This window comes from Panthera uncia, assembly GCF_023721935.1.
Source record: "Panthera uncia isolate 11264 chromosome B3 unlocalized genomic scaffold, Puncia_PCG_1.0 HiC_scaffold_1, whole genome shotgun sequence".
Taxonomy (NCBI): Eukaryota; Metazoa; Chordata; class Mammalia; order Carnivora; family Felidae; genus Panthera; species Panthera uncia.
In genome coordinates, this window is record NW_026057582.1 from 121380045 (window position 1) to 121406351 (window position 26307).

Sequence of the window (26307 nt, forward strand, 5' to 3'; positions counted from 1 at the left end):
ACATTGGTTTGGCTGGTTTGTCAGAGACTGGAAGGAACATTATTGGAAAATTGGTGATAAGGAGGTCTCAGAAAGAAGTATGTGGGTTGACCTTTTTTTATTTTTCATGTTTTATATATTTATTCAGAAAGTCTTTAAACTATGGAATTATGCATTTTTAGCACTATGAAATCTGATGTTCTGAAATCCCTTTTCCATATAATTCTGTTTATCACAATGTTATAATCCTAGAGAAATTCTCTTATCTGAAGTTTTTAATGCATTCAGATACTTTTCATGATGTCTGATGTGATCAGTAATAACAGTTGCAATGAAATATTTAGCTATGTTCATAATTCTCATAATCTAAAAACAACAGGAATTTATTTTATGTACAGGCAGGTATGAATTTATCAAGTAGTAACAGTCAATCAGAAAGGAACTGATCACCTTTTCTTTGATCAATTAGTATGTCCAGCTGAGAACCTGGGTAGCACTTCACAAGATGGGTAGCATCATAAGTCTTCCATTTACTTTGATCTGTTCCCAAATATCCACTAAAGGCTTTTTTACCCCAAGGGCAAAAAGATCACTGGGTTGCAAATTGGAGCAAATGTTGGCAGAGATTTGTACTTTCCAGGATTCTTCAAAGCACAAAGTTCCCCATGGAGTGTCCAAAAATAGACATCCTTTGGATATCCACTGGAAAATGGCATTTATGATTTGGAGAAGCTCCTCAGTTACATAAAAGTACATTCTGCAGTTAGTTTTCCAAGGATCTTCAGTGGCACCCACAAAAAAAACCCAGCACTGGTGTCAAAGTCCCAGCTCTAATTTTCTCCTTTAATATTGCAACCACAAGGGCTGGTATCTTGAACAATGACAACAACCATGTTCTGAGGTATCTTGATGATAACCAGACTTTGACATAAAATTTTGTTTGGTGCAAGTTAAACCAGACAGCCAATATAGTGCAGGGCATTTTCCACTTTTTGCCTTTGGTGGTAGATAACAAAGTTCATTTTGCATTCAGCTCAACACTGTCATATTCAAAAAATGTCTGCAATTCTTTTGATGCTATTCTCCTGACCAATTGCTACTTGCTTTTTTGTCTGAACCAAGGGATAGATGATCCTTGGTGATTGATGGCAGTGGGGGGAGAAGAAGCAACTGGAACCAGTTAGATCTTTTTGAATGGGCAAAATGTGAAAATATTTGAGTCCCATGTAAATGCTCAACAAAGGGTTCCCTTATCAGAGGAGGATGATTCTAACAATATAGTGGATACGATGACCCATTCTATGGATAGTAGTCAATGTTTTCCCCTGCCACCCATCATCACTCAATGGGCTCATGGATGCAGTGGCCATGTTGGCAGGGATGGAAGATATCATGGGCCCAACAACATGGATTTATGCTCAAAAAGGCCAATATGCTTATGGCTACTGCTGAGTGACCATTTACCAGCCATAGAGGCCAACACTGATTCTCTTATATGGCATCATTTCCCAGGGTGTTCAGCCAGCAAGCTGGTGGCAACTTGATTCCATTAGACTCCATCACAGCAGAGGTAGTGTTTCATTCTTTTCTTTTTTAATTCTTTAATGTTTTTTTAATTTATTTTGAGAGAAAGATTGTGTGTGAGTGGGGGAGGGGTAGAGATGAGGGAGAGAGAGAATCCCAAGCAGGTTTTGTGCTGTCAGCACAGAACCTGATGCAGGGTTGCATCTCATGAACTAAGATTATGACCTGATCCAAGATCAAGAGTCAGATGCTTAACCACCTCAGCCACCCAGGTGCCCCAAGGTAGCGTTTCATTCTTATTGAAATATACACATACTCTAGATACATATTTTCATTCCCTGTATGTGATGCTTTTGCCAAAATTACCTTCTGAAAACTTAATGAATGCCTTCTCACCATTATGCTATTCCAACAACATTGCTTCTGACCAAGGAACTCATCATGTCACAGGAAATGAAATGTATCAATGATTCCATGTTCATGAAATTCATAATCATACCATGTTTTCCACCATCCTGAATCAGCGGCCATGACAGAACAGTGGAATGGCCTCTTTAAGACTTAGTTACAGTGCCAGGTAGATGACAGTACTTTGTGAGACTAAGGCAATGTTATAAATAAACGGCATATATACTCTGAATCAACATTCAATATGTTGCTGTTTTTCCCACAGCTAAGTTCATGGGTCCAAGAAGCAAGGTGTAGCAGTGGGAGTGGCACCAGTCACTCTTACCTCTAGAAATCCACAGTGCAGAAGCTTTTTATCTTGATGAGGTCCAAATAGTTCATTTTTGCTTTTAATTCCTTTGCCTTTGGAAATCTGCCAAGCAAGAAATTGCTGTATGCTCTTTAACTTCTTGGTGAGGTCAAAGATGTTGTTGCTTGTTTTCTCCTCTATAGTTTTTGTGGTTTCCTGTCTCACATTCAGGTCCTTTATCCATTTTGAGTTTATTTTTGTGAATGGTGTGAGAAAGTGGTCTAGTTTCAACCTTGTGCATGTTGCTGTCCAGTTCTCCCAGCACCATTTGTTAAAGAGACTGTCTTTTTTCCATTGGATGTTCTTTCCTGCTTTGCCAAAGATGAGTTGGCCATACGTTTGTGGGTCTAGTTCTGGGGTTTCTATTCTATTCCATTGGTCTATGTGTCTGTTTTTGTGCCAATACCATGCTGTGTTGATGATTACAGCTTTGTAGTAGAGGCTAAAGTCTGGGATTGTGATGCCTCCTGCTTTGGTCTTCTTCTTCAAAATTACTTTGGCTATTCAGGGCCTTTTGTGATTCCATATGAATTTTAGGATTGCTTGTTCTAGTTTCGAGAAGAATGCTAGGGCAATTTTGATTGGGATTGCATTGAATGTGTAGATAGCTTTGGGTAGTATTGACATTTTGACAATATTTATTCTTCCAATCCATGAGCAGGGAATGTCTTTCCATTTCTTTATATCTTCTTCAGTTACCTGCATAAGCTTTCTATAGTTTTCAGCATACAGATCTTTTACATCTTTGGTTAGATTTATTCCTAGGTATTTTATGCTTCTTGGTGCAATTGTGAATGGGATCAGTTTCTTCATTTGTCTTTCTGTTGCTTCATTGTTAGTGTATAAGAATGCAACTGATTTCTGTACATTGATTTTGTATCCTGCAACTTTGCTGAATTCATGTATCAGTTCTAGCAGACTTTTGGTGGAGTCTATCGGATTTTCCATGTATAATATCATGTCATCTGCAAAAAGCGAAAGCTTGACTTCATCTTTGCCAATTTGGATGCCTTTGATTTCCTTTTGTTGTCTGATTGCTGATGCTAGAACTTCCAACACTATATTGAACAACAGCGGTGACAGTGGGCATCCCTGTCGTGTTCCTGATCTCAGGGAAAAAGCTCTCAGTTTTTCCCCATTGAGGATGATGTTAGCTGTGGGCTTTTCATAAATGGCTTTTATGATCTTTAAGTATGTTCCTTCTATCCCAACTTTCTCAAGGGTTTTTATCCAGAAAGGGTGCTGGATTTTGTCAAAGGCCTTTTCTGCATCGATTGACAGGATCATATGGTTCTTATCTTTTTTTTTAATTAATGTGATGTATCACGTTGATTGGTTTGTGAATGTTGAACCAGCCCTGCATCCCAGGAATGAATCCCACTTGATCATGGTGAATAATTCTTTTTATATGCTGTTGAATTCAATTTGCTAGTATCTTATTGAGAATTTTTGCATCCATATTCATCAGGGATATTGGCCTGTAGTTCTCTTTTTTTACTGGGTCTCTGTCTGGTTTAGGAATCAAAGTAATACTGGCTTCATAGAATGAGTCTGGAAGTTTTCCTTCCCTTTCTATTTCTTGGAATAGCTTGAGAAGGATAGGTATTATCTCTGCTTTAAACGTCTAGTAGAACTCCCCTGGGAAGCCATCTGGTCCTGGACTCTTATTTGTTGGGAGATTTTTGATAACCGATTCAATTTCTTCGCTGGTTATGGGTCTGTTCAAGCTTTCTATTTCCTCCTGATTGAGTTTTGGAAGAGTGTGGGTGTTTAGGAATTTGTCCATTTCTTCCAGGTTGTCCAATTTGTTGGCATATAATTTTTCATAGTATTCCCTGATAATTGTTTGTATCTCTGAGGGATTGGTTGTAATCATTCCATTTTCATTCATGATTTTATCTATTTGGGTCATCTCCCTTTTCTTTTTGAGAAGCCTGGCTAGAGGTTTGTCAATTTTGTTTATTTTTTCAAAAAAACAACTCTTGGTTTCGTTGATCTGCTCTACAGTTTTTTTAGATTCTATATTGTTTATTTCTGCTCTGATCTTTATTATTTCTCTTCTTCTGCTGGGTTTAGGCTGCCTTTGCTGTTCTGCTTCTATTTCCTTTAGGTGTGCTGTTAGATTTTGTATTTGGGATTTTTCTTGTTTCTTGAGATAGGCCTGGATTGCAATGTATTTTCCTCTCAGGACTGCCTTCGCTGCGTCCCAAAGCGTTTGGATTGTTGTATTTTCATTTTCGTTTGTTTCCATATATTTTTAAATTTCTTCTCTAATTGCCTGGTTGACCCACTCATTCTTTAGTAGGGCGTTCTTTAACCTACATGCTTTTGGAGGTTTTCCAGACTTTTTCCTGTGGTTGATTTCAAGCATCGTAGCATTGTGGTCTGAAAGTATGCATGGTATAATTTCAATTCTTGTAAACTTATGAAGGGCTGTTTTGTGACCCAGTATATGATCTATCTTGGAGAATGTTCCATGTGCACTCGAGAAGAAAGTATATTCTGTTGCTTTGGGATGCAGAGTTCTAAATATATCTGTCAAGTCCATCTGATCCAATGTATCATTCAGGGCCCTTGTTTATTTATTGACTGTGTTTCTAGATGATCTATCCATTTCTGTAAGTGGGGTGTTAAAGTCCCCTGCAATGACCAGATTCTTATCAATAAGGTTGCTTATGTTTATGAGTAATTGTTTTACATATTTGGGGGCTCTGGTATTTGGCGCATAGACATTTATAATTGTTAGTTCTTCCTGATGGATAGACCCTGTAGTTATTATATAATGCCCTTCTTCATCTCTTGTTACAGCCTTTAATTTAAAGTCTAGTTTGTCTGATATAAGTATGGCTACTCCAGCTTTCTTTTGGCTTCCAGTAGCATGATAAATAGTTCTCCATCCCCTCACTCTCAATCTAAAGGTGTCCTCAGATCTAAAATGAGTCTCTTGTAGATAGCAAATAGATGGGTCTTGTTTTTTTTATCCATTCTGATATCCTATGTCTTTTGGTTGGCGCATTTAATCCATTTACATTCAGTGTTATTATAGAAAGATACGGGTTTAGAGTCATTGTGATATCTGTATGTTTTATGCTTGTAGTGATGTCTCTGGTACTTTGTCTCACAGGATCCCCCTTAGGATTTCTTGTAGGGCTGGTTTAGTGGTGACTAATTCCTTCAGTTTTTGTTTGTTTGGGAAGACCTTTATCTCTCCTTCTATTCTAAATGACAGACTTGCTGGATAAAGGATTCTCAGCTGCATATTTTTTCTGTTTAGCACACTGAAGATATCGTGCCAATCCTTTCTGGCCTGCCAAGTTTCAAAAGAGAGACTTATAGGTCTCCTTTTATATGTGAGGGCACGTTTATCCCTTGCTGCTTTCAGAATTTTCTCTTTTTCCTTGTATTTTGCCAGTTTCACTATGATATGTTGTGCAGATCGATTCAAGTTACGTCTGAAGGGAGTTCTCTGTGCCTCTTGGATTTCAATGCCTTTTTTCCTTCCCCAGTTCAGGGAAGTTCTCAGCTATTATTTCTTCAAGTACCCCTTCAGCACCTTTCCCTCTCTCTTCCTCCTCTGGGATACCAATTATGTGTATATTATTTCTTTTTAGTGTATCACTTAGTTCTCTAATTTTCCCCTCATACTCCTGGATTTTTTTATCTCTCTTTCTCTCAGCTTCCTCTTTTTCCATAACTTTATCTTCTAGTTCACCTATTCTCTCCTCTGCCTCTTCAATCCGAGCCGTCATCGTTTTCATTTTGTTTTGCATTTCCTTTAAAGCGCTTTTCAGCTCCTCATGACTGTTCCTTAGTCCCTTGATCTCTGTAGCAAGAGATTCTCTGCTGTCCTCTATACTGTTTTCAAGCCCAGCGATTAATTTTGACTATTATCCTAAATTCACTTTCTGTTATATTATTTAAATCCTTTTTGATCAGTTCATTAGCTGTTGTTATTTCCTGGAGATTCTTCTGAGGGGAATTCTTCCGTTTGGTCATTTTGGATAGTCCCTGGAGTGGTGAGGACCTGCAGGGCACTTCCCCTGTGCTGTGGTGTATAACTGGAGTTGGTGGGCGGGGCCGCAGTCAGACCTGATGTCTGCCCCCTGCCCACTGCTGGGGCCACAGTCAGACTTGTGTGTGCCTTCTCTTCCCCTCTCCTAGGGGCGGGATTCACTGTGGGGTGGCGTGGCCCATCTGGGCTACTTGCACACTGCCAGGCTTGTGGTGCTGGGGATCTGGCATATTAGCTGGGGTGGGTAGGCAAGGTGCACAGGGGCAGGAGGGGCAGGCTTAGCTCGCTTCTCCTTAGGTGATCCACTTCAGGAGGGGCCCCTCTTCCGTGGGCCTCTCGTCTGCGCTTGGCTCCGGAGACTCTGTTCTGCTAATCCTCTGGTGGTTTTCTGGGTTATTTAGGCAGGTGTAGGTGGAATCTAAGTGATCAGCAGGACGCGCGGCGAGCCCAGCGTCCTCCTACGCTGCCATCTTCCAGCACTATCCTAATGAAAAATATTTTTAATGAAAATAGAAAATAAAAATTTTTTTCTCTTTCTGTATTCAAGAAAAAGTAAAGAAACTAAAAAGAAAAAAGAAAAAAAAATTGAATAGATGGACAAGCAAACAGGCTGAAATACAATTGAAATTAGATCGTTTTCCCCTAGAAGTCAAAGAATGAAGCACTTATAGTCCGTAATCTAAGTAGGTGGAGAGTCATGAGGTGTTCCTCAAGACAAAGGCTGGCCCAGTTGGGAGGAGCTTAGTATAATGGCTCCATCGTCCACTAGATGGCACTGCTTAGTTTATTGCAGTGGATTTTTATGGCGCTTTTAGGTGTGTATGTGCATGTGCGGGAGGGGTGAAAATGGCATCCCCAGCTACCCAGCCTCTAGTATCAGAACTCTTTTCTTTCCTATCAGCAATCACGCATCCATCTTTCTCTCTGCCTTCCATTTACTCCCTGCTTTCACAGTCCATGACCAAACCATCAGGTTACCAGACTGCACCTCCTCCTGAATTTCATCCCAGATGCGGCTGTGTTTCCAAACCCCTCATTTCTTAGGGATGGCCGCTTTGATCCGTTCAGATCTTCTGAGGCAGGTTCTCACTGAGCAGTGGCCAGGTGCTGACTGCACCCAGGGATGTTCGCAGGACTGTGCTGCTACCAATGCCCTGTGGCTGGGTACCAGCCTTCTCAGAAAAAGTTCATGCAGTCATGTAACAGCATTTCAGGGATTATGGAAAATCACAACACACATCTGGCACCAGGCTTCACCCTTAAGGACCTTGTTCCAGCACCAGCAAATATGGTTATTCTCTGGGGTCTGCTGGGACCTTTGCCTGTGGGGTGGCTGCACAGCCTTTACCAAATGTCTTCCCAGCAGTGAAACCGCCTCTCCCTGTGTGGCCTGAGGACTGCCTGGACCACACTCTGCTCCTGGGGATTTGTCCTTCCTACCAGAGCACGACCAGGTATTAAGCTGTGAAGTTTCAGACTTTCCACACCTCTGTTTATAGAGTCTTAATGGAATTTAAACCCTCTCCTTTGTCCCTTTTTAGTTCAGTCCCTGCAGCTATTTCCACTTTTCCACTTTCTTTTGTGCTGATTTTTTTTGGGGGGGGAGGTTTCCTGTAGCCTCCTCATCTCTGTCCTCTCTCCACAAGCAAAAACACCTCCCTGCCCTCCATGGCTTCTCTCTCCCTCAGTTCACGTCTCTGTGCCATATATCTGCTGAGTTCTGTGGTTCAGGTTGTGCAGATTGTTGTGTTAATCCTCAAATCAGTTTTCTAGGTATGCGGGATGGTTTAGTGTTGATCTGGTTGTATTTCATGGACTCAAGATGCAAAAACAAGAAAACAAGAAAACAAAAAAAACAAAAAAAACCTTCCATGCTGTTCCGCCATCTTGGCTCCTCCCATACTATATTTTTAAAATAAAATAAGCTAGAGAAAAGAAAGTTATTAAAAATTATAAGAGAAAATACATTTATAGTATTATACTTATTTAAAAATCCATGTATAAGCGGACCCATGTAGTTCAAACATGTGTTGTTCAAAGGTCAACTATGCATTATTTGGCTTGCCATAAGGTAAAATGATGTTTAGTGCTGCCAGGCAATCAGCAGAGGACTTAGAGTTTTGCAAGCATTTGACAGAGAAAACATTTGTGAGGAAAGTACTTAGCTGTTTTGGAATAATAGATCCTATAGAATTCTCAGGGTCGTTCAACAGAGGCGTTTTGGCAACTTGGTCTTGAGGTCAACAGTCACCATAGAAGAAATTCCTGATGTCCATCAAGGTTGGGGTGCATTGTTTCCCTTTTTCTCCTCTTGGGTTGTGTCATTTCCATCTGGGGTGAGGTCATCTCCAATGGTGATTTCATGTGCTGGAACAATGATGTCTGAGTAGCTGGTATGCTTGAGGATGGGACAGCTCAGGAAAAAGTAGCTTTCCCAGGTGCAGACCCATGAAGAATAGGAGTGGCTGGCAGGTATTAAATTCTGATAAAAGCATGGCTTTGGATGGAACAAGAAGTATGGACTCTACTGCTAGTTGAGCCAATCTCAGTGAGCTCTGTCAGATCATCAGGGGTGCATCTTGCAATAAACTAATGTCTGTGATGGAGCTTTGTGGATACTCATCCATAATGCATATAGATTCTGGGCTCTTTGGTAAGCTAATTATAGGTAAATTTGTAAACGGCAGCTTTACAACAGAGATTTTCCCATTAGAATTACAGAAAGAACATTAGAGCATAAACCTGCCAGCTATATGGGTCTCATTTGGTTACATTGGAAGGGTCATTCTGCTTGGGATATCATTTCAGGCATGGTATGAAGAGGGAGTGAGTTACTTAGGCATTATTTTCATTGGTATCATTTAATATAGAGAGACACAAGTTCTGGATCAGAATCCATGCCTAATGTCATGATAGTTCAAACTCCTCTAACAGGGTCTGCCAGCACCTGGTGTTCAGCCATCCTGCAATGTACTAATGCACCTGGGTAATTTTCTCCTAGCACATCTCCCGAGACAGTGTTAGACCTAAGGGGTTTTTCTAGTAACCCTATTACCCAGACTGTACACAATAAGAACAATAGTTATAATAAAGAAGAGCATTTGCATTTGATTAGTGTGTGGGGATGGCTTCCTTCAGGGCAAGCAATATCAATACTGCCCAAAGGCTGAATATAGTTGAATATAGTTTAGAGCAAATGGTCATTTACTTCTTTATCTAAAATGAATTAGGGGCCAGGCCTATGTCTGCTGATAGCAGACACTAGACACTAAAGCTCTTTACAAATGTTATGCATTTTGGGGTCTGTGGAAATTCTGCTTAGTTGCCTCATTTCTGTGGTGACTAGCAGTTTAGAGAAGTATTAAATACTCTGAATTACCAGTCTGTCCCTTTTCTTTCTTCCTGCTTTACAAATTATTTTAAAATGTTTTGAATCTCAAGATGTCAAAAGTTTCAAGTTTCAGTTTTCAATTCTAGGATTTAAACTTAAGAATTATTACTGACAAGATCTGTGGTGGACATACTTGGCCAGATTTAGGTGCTCACTTCTTTCTTTGGGATGTCCTAATCAATTTCACTAGGGATATGGTCAGCTACCAGTAATACAGTGGTATCAGGATCATTGGGGCTGGACCCGAGACCCCCAAAGCATAAAACCAGTGCTTTGCAATGTTGGTATACCACAGCACTGAGCTGTATACAGTCTTCTTCTACAATTATTTTATATTTAATGAGAAAGTTGCAAAATTCTTCCAGAACTTTAGGTAGTTTCAACACTAGGTACACAGGCTTTTTACATGGGCCATTAGATCTTATGTCACCATGCACCAGGTTTAAGACTGACAATACCCCATATGTTCCAGGGATGACTTGCAGACAGCAGAAAGGTATACAGCAGTACAGCAGCAAAGTATACAGAAGGATTAAAGACCCACGCTGCACTTGCCTTTGTGAGGAACCATGACTTCCTGAGCCAGGGTGTTCCAATCATACTGGCTAAGACTCAGGGTCCTGGTGCCACCTGAAAACACCATGGTTAGAGAAGGAGAGTCTGTCTCTCCTGCTTCCAAGGGCACTCCCTAGAACACTCATCTGGTAGCATACCCTTGAGTTTGAGGTTGCTACTCTCATGTCCTGAACCTTAACTAACACTGCAGAACTTGTAAAAATCTTAGCCAGTTCACCTGACAGTCAGCAGCTGGATCTGTGCTTAGAGTTAGGAAATATACCTGAAACCTAACACCGAGTGGGGGAATTACCTTATGTGGGGCATTAACAGGCAGAAGACATATCTATAGTACCTAAAACTAGGACTGATGAGCAATGCTCCATGCCTGGCTCAGGAGGACTCTGGTTGCTTCAGAACTTGCATCTAAGGATGGGAAGATGCAACAGCGCTCTGCATAGGTAGTAAGTTGCAGTGTGAAGTGACACAAAGGCCAGCAAACAGTGGACCTCCCCCAAATAGGATTTCCCACGTGGAAGAGTCAGTTAGTCAGCGATTTGTGTCTGAAGGTCTACTCTACCATCCTATGTGGTGATGCCAATTGCTATGATTTTATCAAATGAACATTTGTTAAGTGGAGCACAGGGTGCTTCATGGAGTGTGATTCTGTTATCTGTTAAATAATGGATTACAAGAGAAATTAAAATAGAAACTTTATTGCTCAGAGGACTTGGAGGAGGTACAGAACATACCTGGAGGAACGACATTGGAAGGTCAAGGTAGGCTGAGGCCTAGAACCTGGGGAACATACCTTCACTAGAGTCTGTGGGTAGAGTGCATTGGAGTTTCCAGACAAGGGCCAAATTGGTAAATCCAAATCAAAAGAGTGGGGTTTTGGCAATCTTGATGGGGTCTTATCTATGGGTCATACAAGGGGAAAGCTCTGGAAGGCAGGGTACACTAGTGATCATATGGGCTTTTGGAGTACCTAGGTAGCTCAGTTGGTTGAGTATCTGACTCTTGATTTCAGTTTAGGTCATGATCCCATTTTTCATGGGATCAAGCCCCGTATGAGGCTCTGTGCTGACAGTGTGGAGCCTGCTTGACTCTCCCTTTTTGCCCCTTCCCTGCTTGTGCTCTCTCTCTCTCTCTCTTTCTCTCTCTCAAAATAAATAAATTTCCAAAACAAAATCTTAAAAGAAGAGCTTTTGATAATGTCATACCAGGAACTTACATTTACTTGTGATTCTAAGAGCTGTTATCTAGAACGTGCATTAGGGTGATAGTGTCATTTCAAGTCCCTACACCCCTCTTGGCCAAATAAAATGAAATCTGAGGCAGCCAGTACCTTACAGTAGATCCACTTTATCTGTGTTATTACTTTCCATGGTTTCAGTTACCTCCAGTCACCTGCTGTTCAGAAGCAGATGATCCTCCTTCTGATATATGGTCAGAATGTTCATAATAGCCTAATGCTACATCACAATGCCTAGGTCATTTTCCTCACTTCATTTCATCACATGGGCATTTTGTCATCTCATATCATCATCAGAAGTAGTGTGAGTAGACTACAGTAAGATATTTTGAGACCATATTTATGTAACTTTTATTTAGTCTATTGTTATAATTTATCTATTTTATTATTAATTATTGTTGTTAACCTCTTACTGTGTCTAATTTATAAACTAAACTTTATCATAGGTAGTTAAGTGTAGGAAACATACCATCAATAGGGTTCTGTACTATTCGAGGTTTCATCTGCTGGGGTTGTTGGAACATATCCCCCCACAGGTGGGGAGGACTACTGTACCATGGACTATCTTAACTAAACTTTCCACAAGATAAAGCAACAGTAACAGCTAATATAAAAATAAAATACTCATTCTGTACAATACAAAATTTGCCTAAATGTAGTGATAAATTCAATTTCAAAAGTGCATTAATATTTTAACAGTTATATTTCAAAGAATGTCTTGCTTTCTTATATACATTTCCTGTGTCTCTTCTTAGTCTCTCAACCATTTTGAGGGGAAGAGATGAAAAACTGGTAGGCAGCTATAGTCAGAATTTCTTAATTCAGACATTTTACACTTGCAGTAGAACTCAAGGAAAAGGGGGACAAAAGGAAAAGCAGTTAACTTTGCTGAAATTGGTGATCCAGGTTCAAATAGACTGACAGATAAGACGTTTGCTTCAAGAGATGATGTTACATAAGACCATAGAGAAACAAGGTGAGCAGAGCAACACTACACTACATGATTCTGAATTTGTTGCTTTGCCTTTGCTATAAGATCCAGTAGATATATTATGTAACAACACTTATAAGGAATCAGAATCTTGACGATTTCCTCATGGTCTTATTCTACTTTTTAGCTCATTGCTTGGAAAAACATACTGGAAACACACAAACAATATGATAGGCCTTGTAGACTGTAGACAAAAAAGACATGGAATTGTATTAGGTTAGAAGCATTGCAGAAATACTTGGCACAGATGTACTGTATCTTTGTCCTGGGTTTGTGAATGCCTGAGAAGCATCACATGTATTGTGGGAAGTAAGTGCACACTTTCAATTTCATTAGATCTCCACTTGTTCATATATGCTTATCCTTAAAACCCTTAAATTTGACTTTTGATATACTTAATAAAAATACATTTTCTTTCTTTGTGATTAAAAACGATTACAGTTTCTTTTAAAAATTTTTTTTCAATGTTTATTTTTGCAAGAGAGAGAGAGAGAGAGAGCACGAGCAGGTGAGGGGCAGAGAGAGAGGAAGACACAGAATCCAAAGCAGGCTCCAGGTTCTGAGCCATCAGCACGGAGCCTGATGCAGGGCTCAAACCCATGAACTATGAGATCATGACCTAAGCTGAAGTTGGACACTTAACCAGTTGAGCCACCCAGGAGCCCTTACAGTTTCTTTTTTAAAAAAACAAAGTCTTGAACATAAAAATATATAAAAACAACCAACTTCACCAACTGTCCATCAGTAATCCTTGCTGGTGGGCTCACCATTTACAAGGAAGACATAATTCGATGCAACCTGTTACAGAGATTGTCCTACCAGCAAGGACTTGTAAAGTGAAGGATCATTACTAGGTTTCTTTTATCAGATTGTTAATCAACTGAAGAGCTTCATCTACCAACTAGTAATTACACATTAAATCAATGAACACAGTTACTGGCTTTAGTGAAGTGTGACCAACTGTCACTATAGCTTGTGGTGATGTCTATATCCGATGCTGACTTTAAGCCTTAAGATGCAGGTGTAGTTAAGAACAGAATAAAACCCTGCTCCTCTTGGCTACTCACTGTGAACAGTGTGCATATGACATTTGACTTGAGTGTTAAGGATTTATCTTGCTGATGTTAAAAACAACACTAACAACATTTTTACCTCATCCACCAGGTGATGAGTCTCTGAATCCAGGTCTTCAGGAGCAGGCTCCACCTCCTTCACCAGATGAGATGTTATAACTACCTCCCACAAAAGCTTTTGCCAAATTTTTATTTTGGGATGAATGATGAAGTACAGGGTTCAACACTGTCTTCTTCCAGAAGCATTCTGCACTGCTTTGTAACACTTACTTTCTTGTACACTGTCCCAATTTTAATCTTCTGTGTCTTTTTTCCTTCTCCAAACTGTCTTAAATTTTCTTCATTCTTTTCAATGTGTGCATTTAATTATTCTTGCATTTTCTTTTTTTAAATTTATTTCTTTAAATTCAAGTTAGCTAATATACAGTGTGGTATTGTTTTCAGAAGTAGAACCCAGTGATTCATCATTTACATATAACACCTGGTGTTCATCACATTAAGTGCTCTGCTTAATGCCTATCACCCATTTAGCTCATTCCCCACCCACCACCCCTCCAACAACCCTCAGTTTTCTGTATTTAAAAGTCTCTTATTTTTTGTCTGCATCTCTGTTTTTATCTTATTTTTTCTTCCCTTCCCCTAAGTTCATCATTTTTTTTCTTAAATTCCATATATGACTAAAACCATTTGTCTTTCTCTGACTGACTTATTTTTCTTAACATAATACACTCTAGTTCTATCCACATGATTGCAAATGACAAGATTTCATTCTTCTTGATCACTGAGTAATATTCCATTGTAAACCACATCTTTATCCACTCATCAGTCTATGGACATTTGAGTTCTTTTCATAATATGGCTATTGTAGATAGCACTGCTATAAACATTGGAGAACATGTCCCCCTTCAAGTTAGCAGTTTTGTGTCCTGGGGATAAATACCTAGCAGTGCAATTGTTGTGTTGTAAGGTAGTTCTTTTTTTTTTTTTTTTTTTGAAGAACCTCCATACTGCTTTTCAGAGTGGCTGCATTAGTTTGCATTCCCACAAATAGTGCAAAAACATTCCCCTTTCTCCACATCCTTGCCAACATCTGTTGTTTCCTGAGTTGTTCATGTTAGCCATTCTGGCTGGTGTGAGGTGATATCTTATTGTGGTTTTGATTTGTATTTCTCTGATGATGAGTAATGCTGAGCATCTTTTCATGTGTCTGTTAGCCATCTGGACTTCTTCTTTGGAAAAGTGTCTATTCATGTTTTCTGCCCATTTCTTTACTGGATGATTTATTTTTTGGTGTTGCATTTGATAAGCATTTATAGATTTTGGATACTAACCCTTTATCTGATATGTCACTTGCAAATATCCTCTACCATTCCATTGGTTGCCTTTTTAGTTTTGTTTACTATTTCCTTCAGTGTGCAGAACCTTTTTAGATTAATGACATTACAATAGTTCATTTTTGCTTTTGTTTCCTTAGCCTCCAGTGATTTGTGTAGTAAGAAGTTGCTGTGGCTGAGGTCAGAGAGGTCGCTGCCTGTATTCTTTAGTATTTTGATGTTTCCCTGTCTCACATTTTGGCTTTTCATCCATATTTAGTTTATTTTTGTGTATGGTATAAGAAAGTGGTCCAGTTTTATTATTCTGCATGTCACTGTCCAGTTCTCCCAGCACCATTTCCTGAAAAGACTGTCTTTTTTTCATTGGATACTCTTTTCCTGCTTTATCAAAAGTTGGTTGGTCATACACTTGTGGGTCCATTTCTGGGTTCTCTATTATTCTATTCTATTCTATTCTATTCTATTCTATTCTCTATGTGTCTGTTTTTGTATCAGTACCATACTGTCTTGATGACTACAACTTTATAATATAGCTAAAAGCCCAAAATTGTGATGCCTCTGTTTTGCTTCCCCCCCGCCCCCAGTATTACTTTGGCCATTTGGGGTCTTTTGTTTCCATAAAATTTTTCGAATTGCTAGTTCTAGCTCTAGGAAAAATGTTGATGTTATGTTAGTAGGGATTACATTGAATGTGTAGATTGCTTTGGGAATTATAGACACTTTAACCATGTTTTCTCTGCCAATCCATGAGCATGGACATGGACTCTTTTTCCATTTCTTTGTGTCTTCTTCAAGTTTTTTCATAAGTGTTCTAGAATTTTCAGCACACAGATAGTTTACCTCTTTGCTTAGGTTTATTCCTAGTTATCTGGTGGCTTTTGGTGCAATTATAAATGGGATTGATTCCTTGATTTATCTTTCTGCTGCTTCATTATTGGTGTATAGAAATGCAACAGATATATTTACTTTGATTTTATTTCCTGTGAATTTGCTTAATTCCTGTATCAGTTCTAGCAATTTTTGGTGTAGTATTTGGGTTTTCCACATACAGTATTATGTCATCTGTGAAGAGTTAAAGTTTAACTTCTTCCTTGCCAATTTGTATGCCATTTATTTTCTTCTGTTGTGTGATTGCTGAGGCTAGTACTTCTAGTACTATGTTGAACAAGAGTGGTGACAGTGGATATCGCTGTCGTGTTCCTCACCTTAGGAGGAAAGCTCTTAGGTTTTCTCCCATTGAAGATGATATTAGCTGTGGGCCTTTCACATATGATTTTTATGATATTGAGGTACGTTTCTTTTATTCCTATTTTCTTGAGTGTTTCTATCATGAAAAATGCTGTATTTTTCAAATGTTTTTTCCACATCTATTGATGGGATCATATGATTCTTATCCTTTCTTTATTAATGTGGTGTATCACATTGATTGATTTGCCAATTCTGCACCATTCCAGAGGCCCAGGAATAAAGCCCACTTGATTGTGGTTAATAATTATCTTAAAGTACTGTTGAATTCAATTTACTAGTATCTAGTTGGGAATTTTTGAATCAAGGTTCATCAACGATATTGGCCTCTAATTCTCCTTTTCAGTCGAGTCTTTGTCTGGTTGTAGAATCAATGAAATTCTTGCCTCACAGATGAGGTTGGAAGTTTTCTTTCGATTTCTATTTTTTGGAACAGCTTCAAAAGAAAATGTATTTTCTTTTCTTCAAATGTTTGGTAGAATTCCCCTGGGAAGCCATCTGGGCCTGGACTTTGGTTTGATGGGAGATTTTTGATTTGTGATTCAATTTCTTTACTGGTTATGAGTCTGTTCAAATTTTCTATTTCTTCTTGTTTCAGTTTTGGTAGTTTATATCTCTAGGTATTTATCCATTTATTCCAGATTGTCCATTTTTGGCATATAATTGCTCATAATATTCTCTTATATATTTATGTGGTGTTGGTTGTGATATCTCCTCTTTTATTAATGATTGTATTTTGGGGGAGTTCTTTCCTTTTTTTTTTGAGAAGTCTGGCTAGGAGTTTGTCAATTTTGTTAATTATTTCAAAGAACCAGCTCTTAGTTTTGTTGAATTGTTTTTTTTTTAATTTGATATCATTTATTTCTACTCAAATCTTTGTTATTTACCTTCTTCTGTTGGTTTTGGGCTTTATTCCCTGTTCTTTTTCCAGCTTCTTTAGGTATAAAGTTAGGTTGTGTGCTTGGTACTTTTCTTTTTTCTTGACTTAGGCCTGAATTATATATATATTACATATATATAATATATATATATAATTATTTATTTATAATTTATAATTATATATTTATAATTTATATTTATAATTATATAATTATAATATATATATATATATATATATATATATATATTCCTCTTTTGACCACCTTTGTTGTATTCCAAAAATTGTGGACTGCAGTGTTTTCATTTTCATTTGCTTCCATGTAATTTTTAGTTTCTTCTTTAATTTCCTGGTTAAGCCATTCAATCTTTAGTAGGATATTCTTTAATCTTCATGTATTGGTGGTCTTTCCCAATTTTTTTCTTGTGGTTGACTTCAAGTTTCATAGCATTGTGGTCTGAAAATATGTATGGTATGATTTCAATCTTTTTGTACTTGTTGAGGGCTGATTTGTCACTCAGTATGTGATCTATTCTGGAGAATGTTCCATGTGAACCTAAAAAGAATGTTTATTCTGCTGTTAGGTTGAAATGTTCTGAATATATCTATTAAGTCCATCTGGTCCAGTGTGTCATTCAAAGCCATTGTTTCCTAGTTGATCTGCTGCTTATATGATCTGTCCATTGCTGTAAGTTGGGGTGTTAAAGTGCTCTACTATTATCACATAATTATCAATGAGTGTCTCTATGTTTATTATTTTTTTAATGTTTATTTATTTTGAGAGAGAGAACACACCCATGCATGCATGCTTTGTGCATGCATGGGAGTGGTGGAAGGGCAGAGAGAGAGGGCGAGAGAAAACCCAAGGCCCAATGTGGGGCTCAGACTCACAAGTCACAAGATCATGACCTTAGTTGAAATCAAGAGTCAGACACTTAGCCAACTGAACCACCCAAGAACCTCTGTTATTAATTGATTTATATATTTGGATTCTTCTAAGTTGGGTCCATAAATATTTACAATTCTTAACACTTCTTTTTGGGTAGACCTCTTTATTATGATATAGTGCCTTTCTTCATCTCTTGTTACAGTCTTTGATTTAAAATCTAGTTTGTCTGACATAATTATGGCTACACAAACTTTCTTTTGACCTCCATTAGCATGATAAATGTCTCTCCACTCCATCACTTTCAATCTGAAGGTGACTTTGGGGCAAAAAGAGTCTCTTGTAACCTTCATATTGACGAGGCTTTTTTTTTTTTTCATCCATTTTGACACCCTGTGTCTTTTGATTGGAACACTTAGTCCATTTACATTCATAGTAATTACTGATAGATATCTACAGTATTACATGTAAAGTCGCTCTTCCTGTAGATTGTCTCTGTTCCTTTCTAGTCTTTTTTGGTTTTGGCCTCTCTTCCCTGATCAAAGTGTCTCGTTTTATAATTCTTGCACAGCTGGCTTAGTTTTCATGAACTCTAGGTTTTGCTTCTCTTAGAAACTCTTTATCTCTCTTCTATTCTGAATGACTGCCTTGCTTTATAAATTATTCTTGGCTGCATATGTGTCCCATTCAGCATATTAAATATACCATGCCACTCCCTTCTTGCTTACCAAGTTTCTGTGGACAGGTCTGCTGCTAACTTTAACTACCCATGTAGGTTGTGAACATTTTGTGCCTAGCTACTTTCATAATTCTCTTTATCTTTGTATTTTTCAAGTTTCACTATGATTTGTCTTGGTGTTGACTTGTTTTGTTGATTTTGAAGGGAGTTCTCTGGGCCTCTTGGACTTGAATGCCTGTTTGCTTCCCAAGATTAGGGAAGTTCTCAGCTATAATTTGTTCATATAAATCTTTTCATTTTTCCCCACTCTTATTCTTTGGGGACTCTATGATACAGATATTATTGTGTTTTAAAATATCTCTGATTTCCCTAATTCTAAATTTTTGATCTAATATTTTTCTTTCTTTCTTCTTTACCGCTTCATAATTTTCCATAATTTTATATTCTATATCACCTATTTGATCCTCTGCTTCTTCAATTGTAATTACATCCAGTCAGCTTTAACACTTTTTATTTTGCCCCAAGTAGTTTTTAGGTCTCTTATCTCTGAAGCAAGGGTTTCTCTGGAGTCTTCTATGCTTTTTAAAAATCCATCTAGTATTCTTATCACTGCTGTGGTAAATTCTTGTTCAGATATATTATTTCTATCTGTTTTGAGCAAATCCCTGGTTATGGTTTCTTCCTGATCTTTCTTTGGGGGAAAATTCCTCCATCTCATCATTTTGTCTAGGTTTCTGTGTTTTGTGTGTTATGAAAGCTTGTTATGTTTCCTGCTCCTGAAAGTAATGCTATATTAATAAGGGATTATACATTGTTCAGGGTCCAGTGCTTCAGGAAGTGTTTCTGGTGTAAGCTGTGTACACTCTGTTGTTGTATTTTGGATTCTCTTTCCCACTGGTTAGTCGCCTGCAGAGCTCCTTTTTGTTTTCAGTAGGGAGTGTTTGGACTTTTATCTAAGTGTGTTTTGATATATTTGTTCAAACAAGCATGTTTTTTTTTTTAAATTTTTTTTTCAACGTTTTTTATTTTTTATTTTTGGGACAGAAAGAGACAGAGCATGAACGGGGGAGGGGCAGAGAGAGAGGGAGACACAGAATCGGAAACAGGCTCCAGGCTCCGAGCCATCAGCCCAGAGCCTGACGCGGGGCTCGAACTCACGGACCGCGAGATCGAGATCGTGACCTGGCTGAAGTCGGACGCTTAACCGACTGCGCCACCCAGGCGCCCCTTTTTTTTTTTTTTAATTTTTTTTTTTGCATGTTTTTTTTTTTAAAGCCTTATCCAAAAAAAAAAAAAAGATAAAAATTAGGGAACAACAACAACAAAAAAAAAAACAACAGACACACAATCATAAAGTTATAAGCCTGATTTTAAAGAAAAATAAGGCAAAAAGAAGAAAAAGAAAGAAGAATCCTGTTCCCAAAAACAAGAAAAAAAGAAACAAAAGAACAAATAAATGAACAACTACAACAACAACTATAAGCCTGATTTAAAAAACAAAAACAAAACCAAAAACCAAAAAACAAAAGACTGATCTTATTACTGAAGGTGATACTTTGGAGCACTCTGTGATCAGTAGACTTGGTGCATGCAGGGGTTCCTGTTTTGGTCCTCTAGGGAGAGGTCCACTGCGAGACTTCCCTCATAAAGATGACCCTGTAGTGCGCAGAGTGGGCGCGGGGGAGAATGGGTGGGTAGGATTTGGTGTAAACAGTTCCAACCTCCACTGGGGACACTGTTACTCGCTGAAGTCTGACAATGTTGGTGGGCAAGGCAGATGGCGTCACCCTACTCTCTTGTCCCCAGGGAGGCAAGCTGTTTCCCACCCTTGCCCTGAAAGACAAGGGAACAATCTACCCTCCTGTGTCACAGGCTTCCATTAGATCCCTGACCTTAACCCTTCTGTGCCTTGGTCATAGACGTGCCTGGTGCCATAGCTCCCTGGTGTTTTATCTCTGGCACATGACTGGGATTCAATGCTTCAAATCTTAAAAGGCTGGTCAGGACACAGACCCACTACACCGACTCTGGAGGAGAGCCTCACAGTGTTGCGCCTGGCAGTATTCTGTCCCAGAAAAGCAGTCTCACAACTGAGCAAGTGTCTAGAGTTTATGGTGAAGAACAGTGAAAAGCTGTGGCCACTTTATCTGTCTTCTGCAAACACTCTTTCCCCTGAAGTTGAACTGCCACTCAAATGCACCAGCTGAGTCTTTTGTCCTTGCAGAGGCAATATACCCTCTTCCAAATGCACTCAGGGAAGGGAAACTTCCCTGCCATGTGCAACCCAGAGGATTCCCCACACCACGCTTTCCACTGTCCACTCCAAGGCTTCCCCTCCTTCTACCCAGGAGCACCATTTGTCCACTCCAGAAAATGGTGTAGATTTCCAAAAACTCAGAACTTCAGGTCCACTGTTTGCAAAAACTTGCAATATTCAGTTCCTAAGGACTCCCTGTCAATGGTTTGGAGGGAATGTTTTTCTTCTGCAAACCCAACACACTGCTCTCTCTCTCCCTCTGTTTTACCTCTCTGCAAAAAGGGCTGCCACCTCTCTGCAGCACCCTTTGCAGCTTTTCTCTCCCCCAATTTCCCCTCTGCACCATGTACCTCCCATGTTTTCTCCCACAAATTATGCAGATTGTTCTCTTAATACTCATATCGATTTCCTAGGTGTTCAAAATAATTTGAGGTTGATCTAGGTATGTTAGAGGGACTAGACAAGCCCAGCGTCCCCTTACTACATCACTATCTTAATTCCTCTGACTCATTTTCTTTTTTGTTATTGTTGTTTTAAATTTTAAATGTTTTCATTTTAATTCCAGTGTAGGTAACATACAGTGTTATATTAGTTTCAGGTGTTCAATATAGTGATTCAACAATTCCATACAATTGGATTATATTTTGATGTTGAGTTGTGTAGTTTCTTTATATGTTTTTGATACTAACACTTTATCAGATGTGTCATTTGCAAAATCTCCCATTCTGTAGCTTGCCTTTTAGTTTTGTTGATTGTTTCCTTTTTTGTGCAGAAGTTTTTTTTTTCTTTTATGTACTCCTAATATTGTATTTTTGCTTTTTAAAAATGTTTTTTATTGTTTATTTATTTTTGAGAGAGAGACAGAGTGAGAGCCAGAGAGGAGCAGAGAGAGAGGAAGACACAGAATCTGAAGCAGACTCCAGGCTCTGAGCTATTAGCATACAGCCTGACAAAGGACTTGAACCCATGAACCATGAGATCATGACTGAGCCAAAGTTGGATGCTTAACCAACTGAGCCAACCAGAGGCCCATATTTTTGTATTTATTTGCCTTCCCTCAGGACACCATCTTGAAAATTTTGCTGCAACTGATATAAGAGAGATAATTGCCTGTGCTTTCTTCCAGGACTTCCATGGCTTCAAGTCTCACATTTAGATCTTTAATCCATTCTGAATTTATTTTTGTGTATGGTGTAAGTAAGTGGTCCAGTTTCATTTTTCTGCATGTTGCTGTCCAGTTCTCCCAAAACCATTTTTTGAAAAAACTCTCTTTTGCCCATTGTATGTTCTTTCCTCCTTTGCCAAAGATTAATTGACCATTTATTTTTTAAACTTTTTATTTAAATTCCAATTAGTTAACATACAGTTTAATATTAGTTTCAGGTATACAATACAGTGATTCAACACTTTCTACAATACCCAGTATTGTACATCACAAGTGTACTCCTAATCCTCATCACCTATATAACCTATCCTCCACCCACCTCCCCTTTGGAAACCATCAGTTTGTTCTCTATAGTTAAGAGTTTGCTTTTGGTTTCTATTTTTCCCCATTGTTTTGTTTCTTAAATGTTATATATGAGTGACATCATATTGTCATCTGTGTTTTGCTGACTGACTTGTTTCACTTAACTTTGTACTCCTTAGGCCACCCCTGTCTTTGCAAATGGCAAGATTTCATTCTTTTTTATGCATGAGTAATATTCCCTGTGTGTGTGTGTGTGTGTGTGTGTGTGTATGTATCACATCATCACTCTGGCTGCTTCCATAGTTTGGCTATTGTAAATAATGCTTCAATAAACATGGGAGTGAATGCATCCCTTTGAACTCATGTTTTTGTTTTCTTTGTGTAAATACCCAGCAGTGTTATTAGTAAATCATAGGGTAGTTCTATTATTAACTTTATGAGGAACCTCCACACTATTTTCCAGAGTGGCTGCAATACTTTGCATTCCTACCAAAAGGACACAAATGTTCCCTTTCTCCCACATTCCTCACCACCACCTGTCATTTCCTATGTTTTTTTTTTTTTTAATTTTAGTCATTCTGACAGATATGAGGTGCTATCTTATTGTAGTTTTGATTTGTATTTCCCTGACTGGCCATTTGTGGGTTTATTTCTGGGTTTTCTATTCTTTCTTTTAAATGTTTATTTATTTTTGAAGGAGAGAGAGAGACAGAGGGAAACACAGAATCCAAAGCAGGCTCCAGGCTCTGAGCTGTCAGCACAGAGCCTGACACGGGGCTCGAACTCACAAACAGATCATGAGCTGAGCCAGAGGCAGATGCTTAACTGACTGAGCCACTCAGGTGCCCCCGGGTTTTCTATTCTGTTTCATTGATTTGATTCTATTTTTTGTGCCAGTACCATACTGTCTTTGTCACTACAGCTTTCTAATATAACTTAAAGTCTGGGATTGTGACACCTCCAGTTTGTTCTTCTTTTTCAAGATTGCTTTGGCTATACAGTCTTTTGTTGTTACATACAAATTTTAGGGTTGCTCTACATCTGTGATAAATGCTGTGATAAATATTTTGATAGGTATTGTATTACATCTGTAGATTGATTTGAGTATCATAGACATTTTAACAATATTATTTTCTTCCAATCCATAAGCATGAAGTATCTTTCCATTAGTTTGTGTCATCTTCAATTTCTTTCATCAATATTTTATAGTTTTCAGAGTACAGGTGAATTTGCTTCTAACTCCACAACACTTAGATCAGTTAAACTTCCATCTGAATATATTTGATGTTTTGAATTAAAATCATTCCCAGAAAAAGAAAAAATGGATTATTACCTATGGCATATTTTCATTTAGAAAATCTGAAATACATATATATGTATATGTATGTATATATACATATATACATACATGTACATATATATGATATAAACATATTTTGTTCATGGATATACATTTCCATGTATATATGCACATGTGCACATATATTTAGCATCTGTGGTTGCAGGTTTGAAATACCTTAATGGAGACAACTTGCTTATCTCGGACTAAAGGTAGATGTTTATCTTCTATCATATCCCAGCCGTATTGTGTGCTTTAAGCTATGTGTTTATAAAGTACCATTTATATTTGACATTCAACCTTTAACTTTTAAGCTTTTCAGCCCCACAACATTGTCTTCCACTTCTGCCTCACAACTGGGTGAGATGATAAGAAAGCCTGCATCCTCCTCCCTTTGGAACATGTGATAAATTCAATCCATGCATGTCCAACCACTGTACAAACTTCAAGCCAGTCTCTTTCCCCTATTATCTCAAGGCATTTTTGGACCTGCCTGGGAGCTGTGCTACTCTCTTAGAAAGCCTTCATTTTGTGAGTAATAAACGTTTCCATATGTTTTTGGCCTGTGTGTGTCATTATCAATCTGGATATCCAAACAAAATTTGGAGGGAAGGTTTATCTTATGTCTTCAAGTTGGCTATAACATGATATCTCTGTCATATAGTGTCTTTAAATTTCCTCTGACTCAATTTTGAGGTCCTGCACAGAGGCCAGTCAGTTCCCCTTTTTGAATAGCTGATTAGGTCCACACCCCAAGTGGCTTTACAAACAGGACCACTAGACCATTCACACTGACTTTTGGGTAGCTTTGTAAGAGGACTGCTCTAGGATTACTATTGGTTCCAGACCACTGCATAAGTGGCTTGGGACAGAATTTCCACCTGGTGATGTAACTACAGTTTAGCCTTGCTGCTATGTCTGCTGCTGGTTGCCATACATACCTCTCCTTTCCCAAATTTCCTGGGTGTCCAAATATTCAAGATGATTACTGCTAATTGGTTAAACCCAAGGGACTGTATGTGGCCCAGGTGGGGAGCCAATTTAGGGCAATCAGAATGATAATCCACTTGAGTCATATTTTCCAGGGGTGGGCATTCAGCTGCGTTTCCAGTCACACTCTGTGTTTGGCAGAGGCCTGTTCTAGGTGTCTGTTACTTTTGGGGTGTCAGTACTTATTATTTGGGGAAGAACTCTAGTTTATCCTTGTGTTCTAGAGAAAGTCCTGTGGTAGAAGGTGTTAGTAAAACGTGCTCATGATGTAAAAGTGGCACCCAAATCACATTGTCAATGTTGTTCAGGCAGGGGTAGCAAACTACCTGTCTTCTTTCCTACTATGTACCCTGCAGCTGTCACGAGCTGTCTTGCTACCCTTCAGGTGCTACCTGAATAAGGTGCTATGTAACACACTTTGGGGCCAGTAGCCCAATGTTTAATCCAAAGGGGAGAAGGAAAGAAATATTCAACCCCTGAACCCTTCTATCAGAACAGTTGCCAAAGTAATTCTATCACTTGAAAATTGCAAGACCTCTTCCCATGTTCTCTGAACTTAATAAATGCAGTTGAATATCAATATAAGAAGGGACTGATGGTTTGTACTAAAGGGCTAAATGTGCTGTCCCAAGGAGAGGTTTCTTTAGTTCTCTAAGCGCAAACCCCAATCCTGGGAGGTATATTTGGAGGCTTGGAACAAGAGGCAGTTGCTACTGGCCTATCCTCCTCCCTTTCCCTAACCAAGAAAGTCAGTTCTAGTGATTTATCAGAGACAAACTGATGGCTACCAGAGGGTAAGGGGTGGGGAATGGGTTAAATAGGTGGTGGGGATTAAGGAGTTCACTTGTCATGATCAGCACCAGGTGTTGTATGGAATTGTTAGATCACTATACTGTGTATACCCAAAGCTAATATTACACTGTATGTTAACTAACTGGAATTTATTTTTTTTTAATTTTTATTTTAGAAAGAGAGAAAGTGAGCACACAAGAGGGGGAGAGGGGCAGAGAATCCTAAGTAAGTTTCAAGCTCAGTGGAGAACCCAATTTGAGGCTTAATGCCACGACCCTGGGATCATGACCTGAGCTCAGATCAAGAGTCAGATGCTTAACTGCCTGAGCCACCCAGGTACCCCTTAACTAGCTTGAATTTAAATAAAAACTTACACAAAAAATACATGGCTTTAAGTGAATAGAAGACAAAAACAGAAAAATAAATAAAATTAAAGAGCAAATTTAATGATAAAATTCTATAATTTAACCCAGTTGAAAACCAAAATTTATCTGAAGTTCATTCCTATTTTATTCTTTTTGATACTATTGTTAAAGGGTATCACTGATGTCTTCTATTATTTCTCAAGCCCAGTGAGTATCCTTATAATTATTGCTTTAAATTCTCCATTAGACATGTTACTTATATCTGTTTCACTTACATCTCTGGGCCCATGGCCCAGTCTTGTTCTTTCATTTGGGATAAATTCCTCCATCTTCACTTAGATAAAGAGGCCTTTATCTAAGCCTCTACCTTGTTATTTGTGTTTGAAAATCCAGTTATGTCTCCTGTTCCTGAAAGTAATGGCCTTATGAAGAAGAGGTCATGCAGTGTCCAGGGTCTGGTGTTTCAGTAAGTGTCTCTGGTATGTACTGCATGCTCTCTGCTGTTGTGTTTTGGTTGATCTAGCCTTCAGGTTAGTCA

The 26307-nt window shown here is 38.6% G+C and overlaps 1 pseudogene; it reads right to left on the bottom strand.

Moving 5' to 3' along the window:
• Positions 1–219: 219 nt before the first annotated feature.
• LOC125910410 (S-formylglutathione hydrolase-like) lies at positions 220–26098 on the bottom strand (annotated as a pseudogene).
• Between the last annotated feature and the right edge of the window lie 209 nt (positions 26099–26307).